Source organism: Orycteropus afer, unplaced genomic scaffold (assembly GCF_000298275.1).
Source record: "Orycteropus afer afer isolate SDZICR_OR568_19922 unplaced genomic scaffold, OryAfe1.0 scaffold00141, whole genome shotgun sequence".
NCBI lineage: Eukaryota > Metazoa > Chordata > Mammalia > Tubulidentata > Orycteropodidae > Orycteropus > Orycteropus afer.
This window is the reverse complement of record NW_006921728.1, coordinates 3395799-3416675: the sequence shown is the minus strand read 5'-3', so window position 1 is coordinate 3416675 and position 20877 is coordinate 3395799.

Below are 20877 nucleotides of genomic sequence, written 5' to 3'. Positions count from 1 at the left end.
ATTTTTAATTATGTGTTTTCACCTGAGCTCCAGGGCAAACGTTCCATTTTCTCCCTGTTCATTAGTAACAAAAACCACAAGGGCAGGGTTTTCTGATTTCAGATTTTTAAGTGAATTTAGCATGCAAAATATTCTGAAATGAAATCAGATACATAGTTAAGACAGTACCTAGGCTCTGGAGTTTCTTCAGTTTATACAACTGCTTACTTCGTACCTAGATTTACTACTCTCCATTTACATAGAAATCCTTTAACCATACACAATCTGCATGTTACTGAAACATTGTTCAATGGTGTGTGATTATAGTTTGTATGCAACATACATTTGAAAAACATGGCAACTATATATTTTTTTTTATCTCTTTTTTGTACTGAGCATGATTTTGTGCACCACACATTTTGAAATTAGTTAACCTGCATAAAATGCAATTCACCAGTCTAGGTTCCTCAATATTATCCTGGCTAATATATTAAATAATAAATGGGAGGAAATAGAAGAGGAAAGAATCCAAGGAGAGAGAATGAGGGGTCAAGCCTCCTGAGTCTTCATTCCCCATCCTGCCATTATTTCCCTCTGTGATCTTGAGTCAGCCACTCTGCTTTTGTTTTCCTGGCTATCGCCCAGAGTCCTAGCAAGCCCAGGCAGTGCAGAGGGAGGGTGAATGAATGCCTAAAATGTGCTTTGAGAGCCTCAAGTGAAACACACTATGCTGCATGTGGAAATTATTATTAGTTCATTCTTCATGCACTTTTAGTCCTTGCCCTCTAGGCTCAGACTGCCAGCCAAGGCACCAATTACTGTCGATGGGGCTGTTGGTTCTTGTGATGTGAACACCTGTCCTCCAGCAAATGAACTGAGATAATACATACCAATTTACTATGTGTGTCATATACGCTACAAATTGAATCTCCAAAATACACTCCGAGTTGAATAATAAATGACACTGCATTTAAATGACAGGAAATAGATTCAACACAATTGCTCAGGCATCTGTGTCCATCCAGGCTTTTGTCCACCCGATCTGCTGTTCTAACGCCAAGCCAGACTTCCCTTTGCATTCTCAGCACTGACTAAGGGGCCATCTGTATGGGAAAAGTCATTGAAGAATTGCTGGCTTCCCTGGGACAGCCTCAGGCTGATTAATTCAGTCAAGCCAGGGCTTGGCAGACCCAGCCCTACACTGCTCATCAGATAAGACAAAATTGCAACCGGATACAATCCCAGGGCCCTTCACATTTATATTTAAAGGAACGTTCATTAGGCAACTGGACAAGCTGTCCCATACAAATTGTTGTCCCCAAATTTAGGGGACAGAAAACTTCAGAGTAAAAAGAAAAAGATAGTATAGGGTGTTGCTGTTTGCCACTGTTGACTAGATCCCAATCGTGGGGACCCTGTGCGCAACAGAACAAAATGCGGCCTGGTCCTGCCCCATCCCCACAAATTGAACTGATGTACTCCATATTTTTCATTGGCTGATATTCAGAAGTATATTGCCAGGCCTTTCTTCTTAGTTCATCCTAGTCTGAAACTCTGCTGAAACCTGTTTCGCATCATAGAAACATGTAAGCCTCCAATGACTGACTGTAGTGGCTGCACCTGAGGTATATTGGCCAGGAATAGGAACCAGGGCTCCTCCATGGAAGGAGGGAATTCTACCACTGAACTACCACTGCCTGTCCCCTCCCAGTATTGGGTAGAGGTGAGCGAATGGGCTTTCAGAGACAGTCAGAAGTTGATTTGAATCTTGGCTACCCCCTTACTAGCTGTGTGACTTCTGATAAGTTACAAACCATAATTTCTCTGAATTTCAGTTTCTTTATTGGCCTCTATGCTGAGACTAGGAGCTCTGGTAGCATAGTGGCTAAAGCACTTGACTGCTAACCAGAAGGCTGGCGGTTCAAACCCACCAGCCACTCCTCGGAAGGAAGGTTGGGCAATCCTACTTCCGTAGTGATACTGCCTCAGAAACCCAAGGAGGGGTTGCTAGGAGTCGGGGTCGACTCGACGGCACACAACAACAACAACATGCTGAGACTATGCCTAACTTGCTCAGAGTTATATCCTTGATTCCTGACACAGTGTTTGACACACAGTAATTGCTGAAAAGCAACTGAATGAATAAAGGTTCTACTAGAGTTGCTTTTAATGGTTGCTGCATCTACTGATTTAATATCCAGTGTAGGCAATGTTCATGGACAACTGTCTGTGTCAGCTCACTCATGCTTTCCCTGTGCTCTCTATGGGAACAACCTGTGGGTTAGGGAGAAAAGAGCTTCTTCAGTATTTGGCCTGCTTTGCTTAAACACCCAGCCAGGAGGTTAACCATAATACTTAAGCTTGTTTTATGCTGATCAACTCTCCTCCTTCAAAAGAATTTATAGTGCGCAGCCAGGGCTTCATATTTTAATACATTTTATTTATTTATATACTCACCGAGTTGAGCATATGTAGAATTTTATAGTGTTTCCCATGGCTTCCACTAAGTTTAATAACATGACCCTCAAATAAATACAGGCTTATACACCTCCCTTGGCTAAATTTCATGAAGATACATATGTATGTAAAATTTGTCTTTTGTTCTTGTCTGAATTACAAGCTAATCAGTCAGAACTACATTGCATCAGACACTACCTGTTATCGAATGGTCGTATCTATTTCCAACATTCTGAAGGAAAGATGGGAAGGGAGCCCAGATGCCCAGGAAAATAGAAGCAAGACAACAGACAAGAATACTACAATAATATCAGTGTAGATGTGTGCTTATTATTTGACTCATATTTATCTTTTGTTTTCTCCAAATATTGCCTGGGTAATTTTTTTTTTTAAAAGACATAGATGTTTATTTTTAGTTTCTATTTAACCCCACATCAGTGCTTCGGCTTTATTTTGTAGGCTCATCACTTAGAGTAAATACTATTGAGAGTATGTCTAACTCAGAGAAAGGTACCTGTCCTGCAACCAACTGGCATCATTGAATCAGTGAGGAGAACGTACAAATGCTTGAAAGGAGGCATCTACAAAATTGCTCCAAGGGGTCCTACCTGGTGAGGAAAGGTGGTAGAGCTTCTCATCCTTAGCAAAGGTCCACGAAAGCCTTGTGCAGTGTTCTTCCTCCCAGGCTTCTCTCTTCCCCAAGTCTCCCTTCACTTCCACCAAGGATAAGCCCTAAGAACCTCTATTCTCTTCTTTCTAACTTTCTCCCCCTTTCTCTATAGCTTCTCCTCCAGGATCTCCTTCCTCTATCTCATCCTTTGACTGCGTAGGACATGAAATAGAAATCTCATATGGCAATTTTTCTCTTGCTTTCTCCACGTTCTAAGACATTCTTTATTTGGATCTCTTTTTCTAATTTATCTTTGAATCTGGCCACTTTTCACTTCCTCACAGCTCTGCTAAGTGGCAATGTGTGGCATTAGATTACTGCATTAAATATAACCAATAGTCAGTTACTTTTGAATCAATTCCAACCCATGGTGACCTCATGTATGTCAAGAGTAGATAAGTGCTTAAGCACAGTTCAAAATAAGGCCTTTTATTGGTCACTTGAAGTGTCAGATTTCACCTTTGCCACCTACTCACTGTGTAATCTTAGCAAGTTGTTAACTTCTCTACACCACAATTTTCATTTATTAATGTACATAACAAATATTAATGACCAACTAATAGGTGCTATGTTCTTTATAAAATATAGTACAATAAATATTTATTGTTTTAAATGCCCCATATTTTGTCCTAAGAAAAAAGAAATTCAAAATCTAATGGAAAGGATGGATCAGAGAAAGTCATACATAATAAATGATATGAATAAAATTGTCACAAAAGCACAAAAGAGGCAGGTATTAATTCTTCCTGGTGGAGTTATGGAAGCCATTGTGCAAATGATATTCTAGTTAGACTTTGAAAGAGGAGCAGGCTTTCATCAAAGAAGCACTAGGAGAAGAGATTTGCAGGTGAGGAGCAAAGGCATGAAGGACAGAAGCTATGTGGTCTGTTTCAGGAAGCCAGATGATCTACAGCAGAGCTTGTGGCAGGGGAGGGGTGTGCTGAAAGAGGCAAGAGAGCTCCTAAACAGGCAGATTCAGGTACACTATACAGAAGGAACTTCTTGTCTCCTGTGGAAGTGAGACCCAATGGGCAGAGAAATTGGATCTTCATATTTGGAAGGATTTTTGCTTCACTGGGAGCTCTGGTAGCATAGTGCCTAAGGTATTTAACTGCTAACCAGAAAGCAGTTCAAACTCACCAGCCACTACTCTGAAGGAAGGTTGGGCAATCTACTTCCGTAGTGATACCACCTCGGAAACCCAAGGAGGGGTTGCTATGAGTCGGGTCCGACTGGATGGTAGTGAGTTTGGTTTTTGATTTTGCTTCACTAAGGACTTTTCACATTTCTCTCACTGGACCTCCAGTTTGGAAAGATTTTATCTCCCAAACAAACTGCATTACTAATTTGCTTTGCCAATAAGAGATAATTGTCAAAGATTTATATAGTTAATAACAGGTCTTTCTAATCAGCCTGGGAGCTCTGGTGGCATAGTGCTTAAGGCACTGCTGACCAGAAGGCTGGCAGTTCAAACTCACCAGCCACTCCTCAGAAGGAAGATTGGGGAATCTACTTCCGTAGAATTACTGCCTTGGAAACACAAGGAGGGGTTGCTGTGAGTCGAATCGACTTGACAGCAATGAGTTTTGTTTTGTGTTTTTTTCTGATCAGCCTAAAATAGCCAGTCTGAGTGTTTATAATACCAAAAAAAAAAAAACAAAAGAAGGGTATTTTAAAGTATGATCTTGTAGAAGTCATTAGAAAAATGCTTGGTTTCCATTAGTAGGCATTTTGAAGTATTATGAATAGTTCTCAGTATGTCCTTCCTCCAATCCCTTTCCTGCCATATTACACCCACAACTATCCATTACTCATACCATGGACTCCTACAGATTCAGGCCTATCTAACTAAAAATGCAAATTTGTTTCCTGGGAAGGATACCTCACTAATAAGTCAACTCAGTTGGCATTTACTAACCTTGCATTTCATTCCAGGTACTGTTCAAGTCTACCACTAGTCTGTCAGTTTGTTGTACTGTTGTGGTTTCTGAGTTGCCAAGATGCCAGAAGTAATGCCACCAAAATTTCAAATATCAGCAGGGTCACCATGAGGGATATTTTCAGTGGAGTTTCCAGACTAAGATAGACTAAGATGTGAGGCCTGGCAATCTACTTCTGAAAATGAGCCAATGAAAACTCTATGGATCACAAGTGTTGTCCAATTCAGTGCTAGACGATGAGCCTCATAGATTGGAAGGCACTCAAAATACACAGTGGCCACACAATTGACTTGAGTAGACCAATGACTGGAAAGATGGCACAGGACCAGGCAATATTTTTTCTGTTGTATATGGGGTCCCCATGAGTTGGAGCCTACTCAATGGCAATTGGCTACAACAACAATGTGTGCAAGTATCAGGGGATACAAAGCAAAAGAAAATATAATTCCTGTCATTGGGCAGCTTACTTTCCTATAAGAGAGACATCTACATAAACAAAACACTTTTGGCACAAAATGATAAATTCTGTGTGCTGGTCCAGGGCTGGTTGCCATTACAATACATGCCTCACCATTGCCCTGTTCTGCTCTGTAAAATAGGGAGTCAAGGTCTGCAGGCTCTGTTTCAGGATGTTCTGTCAACTGACTTTCTGCTGGACTTAGCCAGAGAAGGTGCTGACTAGAGATTGGAGGTCTTGAAAAAGGAGACTCTACCTCCTTTCAGTCTTAAGTTGCATCTCTGGCAAAGACAGTAGTTTCTTTGTGACTCTTGCGTAGGCCTACCATGGTCTTAGGGTTCTAGGGTCTCTGGGTGACACAAACAGTTGATGCTTTGCCATTAACTGAAAAATTGGTGGCTCAAATCGATTCAGAGGCACCTGGGAAGAAAGACCTAATGATCTACTTCTGAAAAACAGCCATTGGAAAGTCCATGGAGCAGAGTTTTCCTCTAATGCAGATGGGTTGCTATGAGTTGTAGTCAACTTGACAGCAAAACTGGTTTTGTTTTTTTCTTTGGCCATGGTTCTAGCTTCTGGCCAGACATACAGACACTATAACTCTGGAAATATTACCTCCTTCTCATTTCCCTTCAGTATAGAAGTGGTAGTGGATACCTGTCTTTGCTAATCTCTGGGATGTATCACAGTTATCTCTTTGGTTTCTAAGTTATGCCATCATTTGTGTAAACAGTTCTTTGTTAATCACTTCAGGTGACTGATGTTGTACTGGTTGGACCCTAGTACATGATACAAAATAATCACACAAACATATTTTATTTTTAAATTCATACTTTGATATAGATTAATTTATCAAACATCTAAGACAGCAAGAAACCACACTAAACTTGACAATTGCAAGGTTAATTTTGACAGAAAAATAGAGGAATGAGACATTCAAGAGCATAGGGCATTAGTGAGAGAAGGTAAGGTGGTGTCATGGGCTCCTGGACAGATATGATGTGTCATGAATTCCTGAGATTAGAGTAGAGAAGGTGATACCACTGGACAAATAAAGATACAAGGCATAGAGCTGGGATAAAAGACAAAAATGAACTAAATTCTATGCAATATTTCCTTGTATTAACCTGATAAACCACCCAATTTGTTTTATCATTCTATGCAGACAAATACTTTATCACCTTTATTTAGAACATATATTGCACATGAAAATGTGTTGAGTGGGTATAATGCTAAGGGGATGGGAGTTGTGACTGTAGAACACTGTCTACATGTAGGCTTACTTTAAGCTTGAAGCTGGAGATATGAAAACATGTGCAGCTAGTGATGCTCCCACACTGATTTTCTTTTGAAATGAGGCAAGCTCCATCTCTCTGGGGTACCATGGAAAAAAATAGCCATGAGTACACATTAACTTGGCTTTCCCAGGAATGATTACATTTAGGAAAATTTAGTTTCTCATATCCCAGGTGCATTGTTCTTCCCTCTGCAGCACAGTGTATCATATGCTACCAATTACTTGTTCCCTTTTCATTTCTAAGGAGATCTGGTAACATAGTGGTTAAAGAATTTGGTTACTAATCAATAGGTTGGTGGTTTGAATGTACCAGCCAGACTGGGAGAAAGATGAAGCAACCTGCTTCTGTAAAGATTTACAGCCTTGGAAACCCTATGGGGAAATTCTACTCTATCCTAAAGAGCTGTTATGAGTCAGAATCACCTCCATGGCAGTGCGTTTGGTTTGGTTTGATTTTTTTTTTACATTTCTGCCATGTCAACTGAGTGTACACCCTGATCTTATTACTTTGGATTTTGTCATGTGACTTACTTTGTCCAGTGAAATGTGAGCAGAAATGAGACATATTCCATGTCTGAGCAAAATCATTGAATGGGTGTGTGTAGTTCAGCTCTATATCTTTTGTGCTATCCTTTCCTTGAGAAGACCATGACCCAGATTGTGGGTTGCCCTGGGTTCTAGAAAGAGAAAACTCAAAGATCAGAATGTCAGACCCACAGCTGACTTGCCAACCTCATGTAATGTGAGCAAGTACACATAAATATTTTCTATTGTAAGCTATTAAAGTATATGTATACATTTTCTGGGAGCTCTGGTGGCATAGTGCCTAAGGCATTTGACTGCTAACTAGAAGTCTGATGGTTCAAATCCATCAGCCACTCCTTGGAAGGAAGGTTGGGAAGCCTACTTCCATAGTACCTGTCTGTCAGTTTGTCATACAGGGGTGGTTTGTGTGTTGCTATGATGCTGGAAGCCATGCCACCAATATTTCAAATATCAGCAGGGTCACCCATGGTGGACAGGTTTTAGTGGAACTTTCAGACTAAGACAGATTGGGTGAGGGACAGGGCCATCAACTTCTGAAAAAAAGTGGCAACTGAAAACCTTGTAACAGCAGTGAAACATTGTCTGATACAGTGACAGAACAGGAGCTTCTCAGGTCTGAAGACACTTAAAGTACGACTAGGGAAGAACTGCCTCCTCAAAATACAGTTGACCTTAATGATGTGGATGGAGTATGGTTTTCTGGACCTTCATTTGCTAATGTGGCACAACTCAAAATAAGAAGAAACAGCTGCAAATATCTATTAATAATGAGAATGTGGAATTTAAGAAGTACTTATCTTAGAAAATTGGAAATTGTCAAAAATGAAATGGAACACATAAAGACTGATATCCTAGTGCCGTAGTGAGTGCTAACCAGAAGGTTGGCCATTCAAACCCACCAACCACTCCTCAGAAAGAAGACTGGGTAATCTGCTTCTGTAGTGATACCACATCGGATACTCAAGGAGGGGTAGTTATGAGTCAGATCTGACTCGATGGCAGTGAGTTTTTATTTTTTTTTTCTTTTTAGTGAAATGGAATGGACTGGTATTGGCCATTTTGAATTAGACAATTATATGGTCTACTATGCCAGGAATGACATAAAGTAAGGATGAATGACAATGCATTCATTATTAAAAAGAATATTTCAAGATCTGTCCTGAAGTACAATGCTGACAGTGATAAGATAATATTCATATGCTTATAAGGAAGGTCAGTTAATACTACTGTTATTAAAATTTAAGCACCAACCACTAAAGCCAAAGATGAAGAAATTGAAGATTTTTACCAACTTCTGTACTCTGAAATTGAAGAAATATGCAATAAAGATATATTAATAATTACTAGTGATTGCAATACAAAAGTTGGAAATGAAGCCCCAGTAGTTAGAAAATACAGCCTTCATAATAGAAATGATGATGGAGAACATATGACAGAATTTTGCAAGATCAAATACTTATCCATTGCAAATACCTTTTTTCAACAACATAAACAGTGATTATGCACTTGGATCTTGCCAGATGGAATACACAGGAATTAAATCAACTATATCTGTGGAAAGAGGCAATGGAGAAGCTCAACATCATCAGTCAGAACAAGGCCAGGAGCAAACTGTGGAACAGACCATCAACTGTTCCTATGCAAATTCAAGTTGAAGCTGAAAATAATTAAAACAAGTCCACAAAGCCACAATATGACTTTGAGTATATCCCACTTGAATTTACAGACCATCTGAAGAAGAGATTTGATGCAGTGAACACCAATGACTGAAGACCAAACTATTTATGTATGGCAACAAGAAAAGTATACATGAAGAAAGTGAAAGGTCATTAGAAGACAGGAAAGGAAGACAAGTCTAAAATGAATGTCAGAAAAGACTCTGAAACTTGCTCTTGAAAGGAGAGTCCCTAAAGCAAATGGAAGAAGTGATGAAACAAAAGAGTGAACAGAATATTTCAGAGGCAACTTGAGAAGGCAAAATAAAGTATTATAATGAAATGTGCAAAGACCTAGAATTAGAAAACCAAAAGGGAGGAACACACTTGGCATTTCTTCAATTGAAAGAACTGAAGAAAAAATCCAAGCCTTGAATTGCACTGTTGAAGGATTCTATGGGCAAAATATTGAACAACAATTCAGGAAACATTAAAAGAAGATGGTAGGAATACACAAAGTCACTATAACAAAAAGAATTACTCAAAATTCAGCCACTTCAGGAGGTAGCATATGATGAAGAACAAGCAGTACAATATGTATGGAGCTGGAAGACATTATGCTGAAGGAAATAAGTCAATCACAGATGGACAAATATTGTGTGACCTCACTTATGTAAGAGCAGAAGAAAAAGCAAGTGTAAAGAGATCAGTTTATTAATGGTTACTAGGAGTGCCAGCCACTCCTCAGAAGGAAGGTTGGGCAATCCTACTTCCGTAGTGACACTGCCTCGGAAACCCAAGGAGGGGTCGCTATGGGTCTGGGCTGACTCGACGGCACATAACAACAACAACAACAGGAGTGAGTGGGAGGGGGTAAAAGGGCACTAATGGTGATGCAAATATTACATTGATTAAGGGTAAGGTTGCATCGCTGATTATTGTAAATGCTTTCAATAAGTTGTACACTTAAGAAAAATTTAATTAGCAAAAGTTGTCCCATAGATATATTTATAACAACTATAATAACAAGGTAACTGCTGAGGTTACCTATGTATAACCAAAAAACTTATGGGATTTGGTTTCTTGGTTTGGAGGTTTAGGATCATGGTTTCATGGGCCATCCAGTTAATTGACCCTAATAAAATATTTAGTGCTTCTGTTCTACCTCCTAGTTGGATGACTAGTGCCTGGGGTCTTAAAAGGTTAAAAACGACATTCAACAAACAATCTCTATTTGCCTGGAACAACAGAGAAAGAAGAGTCAGGGATAAGAGGAGGATACAGAATGTGCGCCTAATTGCCTCTATGAATAAATTCCTCCTTTACCGAAAGACCAGAAGAACTGGATGGTGCCTGGCTACCATTACAGAACATTTTGATCAAAGATTCTATAGAAGTCTCCTGATCAAAAGGTGGAAAATACAGAACAGAATTTCTAATTCTCATGCATGTTACACTTCCTGTAGCTATGAAGGTTGGATGAATCCCTGAAAGTATTGCCCTGAGATAAAACTTTAAACCAAAAATATCCTCTGAAGTTTTCTTTAAACCAAACATGTCATTGTATTGTTAGGTGCCATCGAGTCAGCTCTGACTCTTTGCGACCCTATGCACAACAGAACAAAACACTGTCCCATCCTGTGCCAGCCTCACAACCCCTGTTATATCTGAGCCCATTGTTGCAGGAACTGTGTCAATCCATCTCACCGAGGGCCTTCCCCTTTTCTGTTGACCCTCCACTTTACCAAGCATGATATCCTTCTCCAGGGAATGGGCCCTCTGACAACAAGACCAAAATAGGTGAGCCATTTTTGTTTCCTAGGAGCATTCTGGTTACACTTCTTTCAGGACAGATTTGTTCATTCTGGCAACACATGGTACTTCTTCCAGGACAGATTTGTTAGTTCTTTTAGCAGTCCATGGTACTTTCAGTATTCTTTGCCAATATCACAACTCAAAACCATAAGCTCTTCAGCCTCCCCTGTTCATTGTCCAGTTCTCACATGCATATGAGGCAATTGAAAAATATCATGGCTTGGGTTAGGTGCACCTTAGTCTTCAAGGGAAAATCTTTGCTCTTCATCACTTGAAAGAGGTCTTTTGCAGCAGATTTGCCCAGTGCAATATGTCATCTGATGTCTTGCCTGCTGCTTCCATTGGTGTTGATTGTGGAACCAAGTAATATGAAGTCTTTAACAACTTTAGAGTTTTCTCCGTTTATTGTAATGTTGCTTATTGGTCTAGTTGTGAGGATTTTTGTTTTCTTTATGTTGAGATATAATCCATACTGTAGACTGAAGTCTTTTATCTTCATCAGCAAGTCATCCTTACTTTCAGCAACCAAAGTTGTGTCATCTGCATATTGCAGGCTGTTAATGAGTTTTCCTCCAATCCTGATGCCACGTTCTTCTTCATAGAATCCAGTTTATCAGATTATTTGCTTGGCATACGGATTGAATAAGTATGGTGAAAGGATATAACCCTGACACACTACCTTCCTGATTTTAAATCATGCAGTATCCTCTTGTTCTGTTCAAATAACAGCCTCCTGGCCTATGTACAGATTCCTCATGAGCACAATTCAGTGTTCTGGAATTCCCATTCTTTTCAATGTTATCCTCGATTTGTTACAATCCACACAATCTAATGCTTTTGCATAGTTAATAAAACATAAGTAAACATCTTTCTGGTATTCTTTGCTTTGAGCCAAGATCCATCTGACATCAGCAACGATATCCCTCATTCCACGTCATCTTCTTAATCCAGCTTGTAGTTCTGGAAGTTCTCTGTCAATACACTGCTGCAACTGTTTTTGAGTTATCTTCAGCAAGAATTTACTTGTATGTGATATTAATATTGTTTGATAATTTCCATATTCTGTGGAATCAACTTTCTTTGAATGGGTACAAATATGGATCTTTTCCAGTCAGTTGGCCAGGTAGCTGTCTTCTAAATGTCTTGGCATTGACAAGTGAGTGCCTCCAATGTGCATTGTTTTTTTAAATAGCTCAGTGGATATTCCTCAATTCCTGGAGCCTTGGTCTTCACCAATTCCTTCAGTGCAGCTTCAACTTCTTCCTTCAATACCATTAGTTCTTGATTATATGCCACCTCCTGAAATGGATGAACACTGACTAATTCTTGTTGGTACAGTGACTTTGTGTATTCCTTCCATCTTCTTTTGATGTGTGCTGCATCATTCAATGTTTTGCTCATAGAATTTTTCAATATTACAACTAGAGGCTTGAATTTTTTCTTCCATTTTTTCAGCTTGAGAAATGCTGAATGTGTTCTTCCCTTTTGGTTTTCTAACTCCAGGTCTTTGCACATTTCATTATAATAATTGACTTTGTCTTCTCGAGCTGCTCTTTGAAATCTGTTCAGCTCTTTTATCTTGTCATTTCTTCCATTTGCTTTAGCTACTCTCTGTTCAAGGGCAAGTTACAGAGAGTCTCTTTTGAACACCCCAAAATAGTTTAGCTTAACTGGTAAAAAATGTCTGCCTTAAGTATTGAGTTTTTTTTTTTTTAAGAACTATTTATATGGGATCAAACTGACAACAGTAACTCAAAAGACTAGATAGGAATCTTAAGGGGAAGTGAATATAGTAATGGGGGGAGGAACAACTCAGAAAAGGAGGGTGAGAATGGTTATACAACTTGAAGAATATAATCAATGTCACTAAGTGGTACATGTAGAAACAGTTGAATTGCTGTATGTTTTGCTGTATGTATTCTTTACAAAAACAACAAAATAAATATAATTATTAACAAAAATAACCTGTGATACTCAGATTTAAACTTCAAAGGAGCAATGAAAGCTAAATATGTATTACATACACTCTATCATAATGGGAGGAAGCTCTGGTGGCATAGTGCGTAAGGCATTTAACTGCTAACCAGAAGGCTGGCAGTTCAAACCCACCAGCCACTCCTCAGAAGGAAGACTGGGCAATCTACTTCCCTACAGATATCATCTCGGAAACCCAAGGAGGGGTCACTATGAGTCCGATCGGCTTCACTCAACCACAGTAAGTTTGGTTTGGTTTGTTATCATAATGGGTCTGCATGTCACTAAAAGTAATAGGCATCAATCTTTCAAGAAGTCATCTTGAAACTTAAGGTGTGATAAAATAAAAGAATTCTATTTTTAAATAGTTTTTGTTTTGTAGTTTACTTTGCTATTAATCATTATATTCATAGATATTATAATTATTGTTCTGTTTTGATTTGTCAGTTTAGATTGTAGTTGTCTAAAGTAAGAGAATAAGATATATAGTACTTTTTTAAAATATAGTAAAATTACAAGCATACAAAACAATTCATATTGTATAAGAAAATATGTAAACAAAAGAATATACCTTAACCACAAGAGAATGGTTGTCTGAGGGGGGATGGTACGTGAGAGTGAGGATGAGAACAGAAGGGAGTGAATAAATCAACTAACGAATATAACAAGAGAAGTCTTCAACATACTATGTATTAAAGACTGTTATTAATGTAACCTGCATCAGAGGTTCAAAAAAATACTTTGCATTTTAGCTTCTTTTGGGGCAGTAGTTCAATTTTGGATCAAATTATAATGATCTGAGGAGCTTTTAAAAAATATTCTTACTTGAACATAACTCCCAGATTTGCTGATCAATAAGTTTTGGATAGAAATTAGGCATATGTAATCTTTTGGTAGGAGCTCTGGTGGCATAATGCTTAAGGCATTTGACTGCTAACCAGAAGCCTGGTGGTTCAAACCCATCAGCCACTCCTCGGAAGGAAGGTTGGGCAATCTACTTCTGTAGTGATACTGTCTCGGAAACCCAATGAGGGGTTGCTATGAGTCGAATCCCACTTGACGGCAGTGAAATTTTTTTTTTTTTTTATCCTTTTGTGGTTAAATATCACAAAGTAAATGCATTTGAGTATCTATAATCCCTGGAAAAATATAGAATTTTACCAGCATCCTAGGTGTTCCTGCTCACTAAGCATCAGAACTTTTAAAAGCTCCAAATTTATATAGGGTTGAAGGCTACCCTTATAGTTTATACCCATGCTTCTGTTCTTTCTTCTGACATTTTTCTGTTTCTTGTACTTACTAATATTCCTGGTACCATTTTTTTATAGGGAGGAAGGATGATTTATAAGTCTTCTTTGCCTTATATTTTAAAAATGTACTTATTATCTTTCAAATTTGATCAGCAGAATAATCATATTTAGAATTAACATTTAAAACCATTTTCTCAACATTGTTTCACAACCCACTTTGGTGAGTAGTGACTAGGATCTTAAAAGCTTGCAAGTGGCCATCTAGATGCAACAATGGTTCTCTCCTCGTCCAGAGCAAAGAAAAATGAATAAAATCAAAGACACATGGAAACAATTATTCCAAGGGACTGGTAGACCATGTGATCCTCAGCCTATATGACCGTGGGACCAGAAGAACTAGATGGTGCCTGGCTACCATGGTCAACTACTCAGAGGGGGATCTGTGTGAGAGAACTTGGATAGAGTAGGAGAACAATGTGGAACAAAACTCAAAATCACATGCATGCACACAAAAAGAAGACCAGGTTTGCTGGTGTGATAGAGCCTGGTGACATCCCTGAGACTATAGCCCCTAGCTGTCCTTCAGGTCTGGAATTGAGCTCCTGTGATTCCCAGCCAAATAAAAGACAGGCATATGGGCTGAACATTTACATCAGGTAGACACACTCCCTGGAGAGATCAAATGTGGGAGAACAGAAGGGCAGTGTATGCACAGGGAGACCGCCCAGGGAGCAGGAGTACATGGGAGGGAAGGACACAGGGAAGAGGTAACTATGGGGAGGAAGTGGGAAGAAAGTTGTTACACTGTGGGAATTTGCAGTCAATGTCATGAGACAAAATGTGTATGAACTGCTATATGGATAGCAAATCTGCTCTGTAAACTTTCAGCCAAATCACAATAAAAATTAAAAAATTAAAAAAAAGAAAAATTATTTTCTCACTAGGATTTGATAGTGTTTTCCTCTGCCGTTAACCATCTAATTTTTTTGAAATCAGTTTGGTTTTATTTATTCTACATATCTTTTTTATTACTGCCTTTTCTGTAAGAAATTTCTTGTTTCCCTTTAAAGTCCTAAAAATTCACTAAAATGCATCAATATTCAAGTTTCTCTTATGTAACCAGAAAAGCACCTGATAAGCCCTTTCAATCTATTTTTTTTTTTTTCTGTTATTTCTTTGATTATTTCCTTCCCTCCATTAACTTCTCCTTTCCTCCTGGAATGTTTATTGGATTGACATTGGCACACTAAGATCTAACCTCCATGTTGTAAATATTTATATATATATACTTGTGTGTGTGTGTGTGTGTGTGTGTATGACAGGTAGATAGCAATATATCAAAGAGAGAAAGAGATTTTATATTATATATTATATCTAATATAACCCACCAGCCACTCCTCGGAAGGAAGGTTGGGCAATCCTACTTCCGTAGTGATACTGCCTCAGAAACCCAAGGAGGGGTCGCTATGAGTCGGGGCCGACTCGACGGCACATAACAACAACAACAACAATTATATCTAAATGGCTTTGTATTGAATGATTATCTCTTATTCAGTGGATTGACTCATTTCTTTTATAATTGCAATTAAAATTTTAATCTTTACAACTCTTATTCTCTGGTGGCTCCTTTCATATAATACTCTATTCTTGTTTTATAGATGCAATATCCTCTTAAACTTCTGTGAGGAAACTAATTAGAATATTTTTAACTTTCATTTTGTTTCCTAAATTGTTTCCTATGGGTTTAATTTTTCTGTTTATTTATTTTGATTCTTACTATAGATACTATTGGTTTTCCTCTAATATCTGGTGATCCTTAGATACTGGTTTGTATTTATTTAATAAAGGATTAGAATGATTAATCCAGCGAGGTTTTTCTGACAGCCCCTCCATTATGAAAGATTTGATTTTGTTAGGGGAGGGCTCCATTTAAGTGGACAGGATGTGTCAGTTATATATTTCCCTGTAGGCTAGTGAATATGGAACATTCTAGCTGGCTGGGGACTTGCATAATTAGATAGTAAAAAGGGCTTTTTTCTGGGATTAAATTTCTTTATTAAATATCACTCCTGGGTGGAATTGCCTCGTTTTCCTTTCCTATCTCTGCACCTGCTATAGATAACGAAAACTCCTCTAAAGCTACACCAGTTTTCTCTCTTGGGCTTCTATATGGACAGTAGTTTTCTATAGGCACATCAACAACAATTTTTAGAAATTTATTTTTCTCTGGATTTTATTTAATTAAGAAGTTATTTATAAAATATTTTTTAATTATGTGACCATTCCTGTCCTTTATCTTTGCTGACCTGGAATTTGGACCTAATTCTTCATTCCCTTCAGAAAGACAAATCTTTCATTTGATGTTTAGGGCTGAGGTTTCCCCTATTCCATGTTCTCCTTTAGCTGTTCCATGTTCTCCTTTAGTCTGATGCTATCTCTTAGGTAAATTTCCCTCAAACTTTCCTGTATATTGCTAGGTCCCCTTTTTTTTTTAAAAAAAAATCAAATGCTAATTTTCAGTGAAAAATATTCAACTGGACTTGAAGAGGGAGTGCAGAAAATTGTGTACATTCAATTTGACATTTCCCACTGTAAGCCATGATCAGTATGTGATAGATTTTCTTCAATTAAAATAAAAATATATAACGCATATTGATGAGTTGAAGTACATCAAAAACCTTATTCAGTACATTTACGACTTCGAATCGGGAAAGGTGTTGCTAAGAGAAAATAATAGTGAAAATATATGGGACTATCTAGTCATTTAAATGAAATATTTAGAATCATAAAAGTAAACAAATCCAAGATTTATTGGCAATTGCAGACCTAATTAACATATACTGTTAACATGCTTGCAGGTAGTAAACCAACATTGTGTAGGTATGTCTGTTCATCCACCTGCCATCTGTCCTTTTGTCTCTTTTGCTTTATCCAAACCGTTATTCAACGATCAATCCAGCAAGTTTTAAGGAAAAATAAAATGGGCCTGTTTTGTTTTTTTTAGCCTTCCCAGTAAATAAATAGATAATGACTCTAAAACTATTTAACCCAGTATTGAATTTTTTTTGTACCATGGACTTCATTGGTAGTCTGATAAAGCCTATGGACCCTTCACAAAATATATTTTTTTCTCTCCCATTTATAATTATTTTTAAATTTTCTTTCTGCTTCTTTCTGAAAGCTCTCTCTCTCTCTCTCTCTCTCTCTCTTTTTTTCCCCCTTATTGTGATTTGGTTGAAGTTTGCAGAGCAAATTCATTTTTCATGCAGCAGTTCATACACATTTCCTTACATGACATTGACTGCAATTCCTCACCGTATAACAGCTCTCTTCCCACTTCCTCCCATCGTTACATCTTCCCTGTGCCCTTCCTTCCTATGCATTCCTGCCCCCTAAACTGTGTCTCCCTGTACAAACATTGCTCTTCTGCTCTCCCACAATTGATCTCTCTAAGGAGTGTATTTACCTGAGTAAATGCTCACCCTATATGTCTGTTTATTGCTTGCCTGGAAGCCAAGAAATAAAATAATATTTTTAAGTGCAAAAAGAAAAATACAGGATTCCACAGGAAACCAGTATATTGAAACATTTGTTGTTGTGCTGTTGTTAGTGCCATTGAATTCACTTCAACTCATAGCAACCCTATGCACAACAGAATGAAACATTGCCCGATCCCACACCAGCCTCACAATCCTTGCTATACCTGAGCCCATTGCTGCAGATGGATTGTGGCAATCCGTCTCATTGCAGGTCTTCTCCTTTTTGCTGACCTTCCACTTTACCAAAGCATGATGTCCTTCTCCGAGGAATGGTTCCTTCTGACAACATGGCCAAAGTAGGTGAGACAAAGTCTGGCCATTCTCGTTGACTATAATTATAATAACTGAATATAACCCAAAAACTTTGTTATATATTTTAATTGGTGTATCTTCTTTTTCTTGATTAGTCATACTAGAGGCTTATCAAATTATTGGTCTTTTCCAAGAACTATTATTCAAAATAAACTATTTTTTATTTTTCACTAATTTCAGAGTTAAATTTATTTCCTTTTTAACATCTTTTACATTATTTTAGATTTATTCTGTTTTTTCTTTTTTCTACTCTTGAATTTAATTCTTACCTAATTAATTTCCAGCCTTTTTTCTTTTCAAATATGCTTGTGAAGGCTATTAGTTTTCTCTAAATACTCATTATTTTATCCCAAACGTTCGATACATAGTAATTTTATTATCGTTATTTCTGTGTATTTTCTAATTTCCTTTAGGATTTCTTCTTTGATCTAAGAGTTATATAATTGTATATTTAAAATTTTTCAAGGGTATGACTGATTAAGGTTGGCTTTTTTCTTGTTTCCTTAACTAGTTTCTATCTTAAATATGGGGTACTCAGGAAAAACAATGTAGTTTTGGTAATGATGTTTTGTTACAGAGTTTTATGGTCTAGTAAGTGGTCAGTTTTTGTAAATTTTCCATGTATTTGAAAAGAATGCATAGTTTCCATTTTGAGGGGTACATTTTTCTGTGTAAGATGATTGTTCATTTTAATACTTGAATCTTGTTGTTCTTGCTGGGTATAGTAGAGTTGGTTCCCACCCATGATGATACCATGTGACAGAGGAGAACTGCCTCATAGGGTGTTCCTGGCTATGATTACTTAGGGAAGAAGATCACCAAAACTTCCTCCCCTAGTCATTGAAGGGACTCCATGTATCAAACTTTCAGTTAGCAACTTAGTGTTTAACCATTTGCACCATTGTTGTTGTTGTTGTTATGTGCTGTCAGTCAGACCCAGCTCATAGCAACCCCTCCTTGGGTTTTCGAGGCGGTATTGCTACGCAAGTAGATGGCCCAACCTTCCTTAGGGCTCCTTATTTTAATCTTACATATGCTTTTTAACTTTTTGTCTGGTTGATCTCTCATTTACTGAGTAAGCTGTTAAAAACATACCAGTACAGTGGTGGATTTGTCCATTTCACCACGTAATTTTGCCAATTCTTGTTTTACATATTCAGAAGGGGTATTTTATCTGGAGAAGGTTGTTGTTGTTGTGGGCTGTTGAGTCCATTCTGACACATACAAACCCTATAGAACAGAGTAGAACTGCTCCCATAGGGTTTCCTACACTGTAATTGTTCTGGAAGCAGATCTCTAGGTCTGTTCTTCCCAATAGCCACTGACGGGTTCGAGCTGCTAACCTTTCAGTTAGCAGCCAAGTGTTTAACCATTGCACCAGCAGATTTTCTTGGGTGAAATTTAGAATTTTATGTATTGTTGATGAAAAGAAAATGCAACACCTTCATTTTCTCTAGTAATGCTTTTGGCCTAAAAGAGTATTTTATCTGATATTAAAATAGCTACACTTGTTTAGATTTGTCTGGTGTATTGTATTCTATTTTTTACTTTCAGCATTTTGAACTCTTAGTGTATTTCTTTTGTACTACATAGAAATTATTTTGTTTTAAATATGTAAATTCAATCTTTGCCTTACAAATAAAGGGTTTAGAGAATTTAATAATAATATAAATATATTATTCCTTGATTACTAATATATTTAGATTATTTCTACTATCACGTATTTTGTTTTTATGAGTTCTTTGCTAGAATTTAATACTAACATTCTTTTTAACGATATGGGATAGTTTTTGTTAATATTTATCATTTTATGTAATAACCATTCCTTCTTGTATCCCAGGTCTTCCTACTGAAACCATTTTCTTATTCCTTAAGTGTACTGTTTTGGTTTTGTGTCAACATAATCTTACTTCATTTTTGTTTGCTTGAAAATATCTGCATTTCACCTGCATTGCAAAATGATAGCATTGGGTAAACATAAAATTTTAGCTGGCATTTATTTTCTCTTACTTTTTTGAAGCCATCTTTTCAGTTATCTTCTGGCTTCTATTTTTGCCTTGAGAATTCAACTGTTTTGTTCTTATTCCTTCATAGAAAATATTTTTCTCTCTGATTGATTTTAAGTTCTTCCTTTTTTATTTTTAGTGATTTACAGTTCCACTATATTATGGCTAGGAATATATTTCATTGCACTCATACTGTTGGGAATTAATTTGGTTTCCTGAATTTGAGAACTGGTGTTTTTATTAATTCTGGAAACTTCTAAGCCACTATAATATTCCCTTTTCTCCATTCTCCTTTCAAAACTCTGACTGTGTACATAGTGATGTTTTAGTTTTATATTCAATATTTCTTAACCTTTCATATTTTTCATTTCTTTGTAACTTTGTGCTGCATTCTGGGTATTAAACTCAGTGTTCTCATTCATAAGTTTCCTCTTCAGTCAAGGATAACTAAGTGGTGATTAACCCATCTATTAAGTTTCTCGTTTTAATGATTGTAGACTCTCAGAAGGAAGACTGGGCAACCTACTTCCTTAGAGATACCACCTCGGAAACCCAAGGAGGGGTCGCTATGAGTTGAATCGACTCAATTGTGATTTTTTTTGTTTTTGGTTTATTTTTCATTTCTAACAGTATTATTAAGATATTTTTAAAAATATTCTTGGAATTTTTGACAAGTGCTTGTTCTGCATCACACTTTTGCCCCACTTTTTAAAACCTACTTATTTTATCTTTCTTATCTGTAATGCCTGGGGTATTATTCTATAAGGCTTTAAATTATTTTTTCTGCCAACTTTCTGTCTTATCCACCCAGTGCTGCTATAACAGAAATGCTTCACATGGATGGCTTTGTTGTTGTTGTTCTTATGTGACATTGAGTCGGACCCAACTCATAGCGACCCCTCCTTGGGTTTCCGAGGCAGTATTACTATGGAAGTAGATTGCCCAACCTTCCTTCCGAGGAGTGGCTGGTGGGTTTGAAC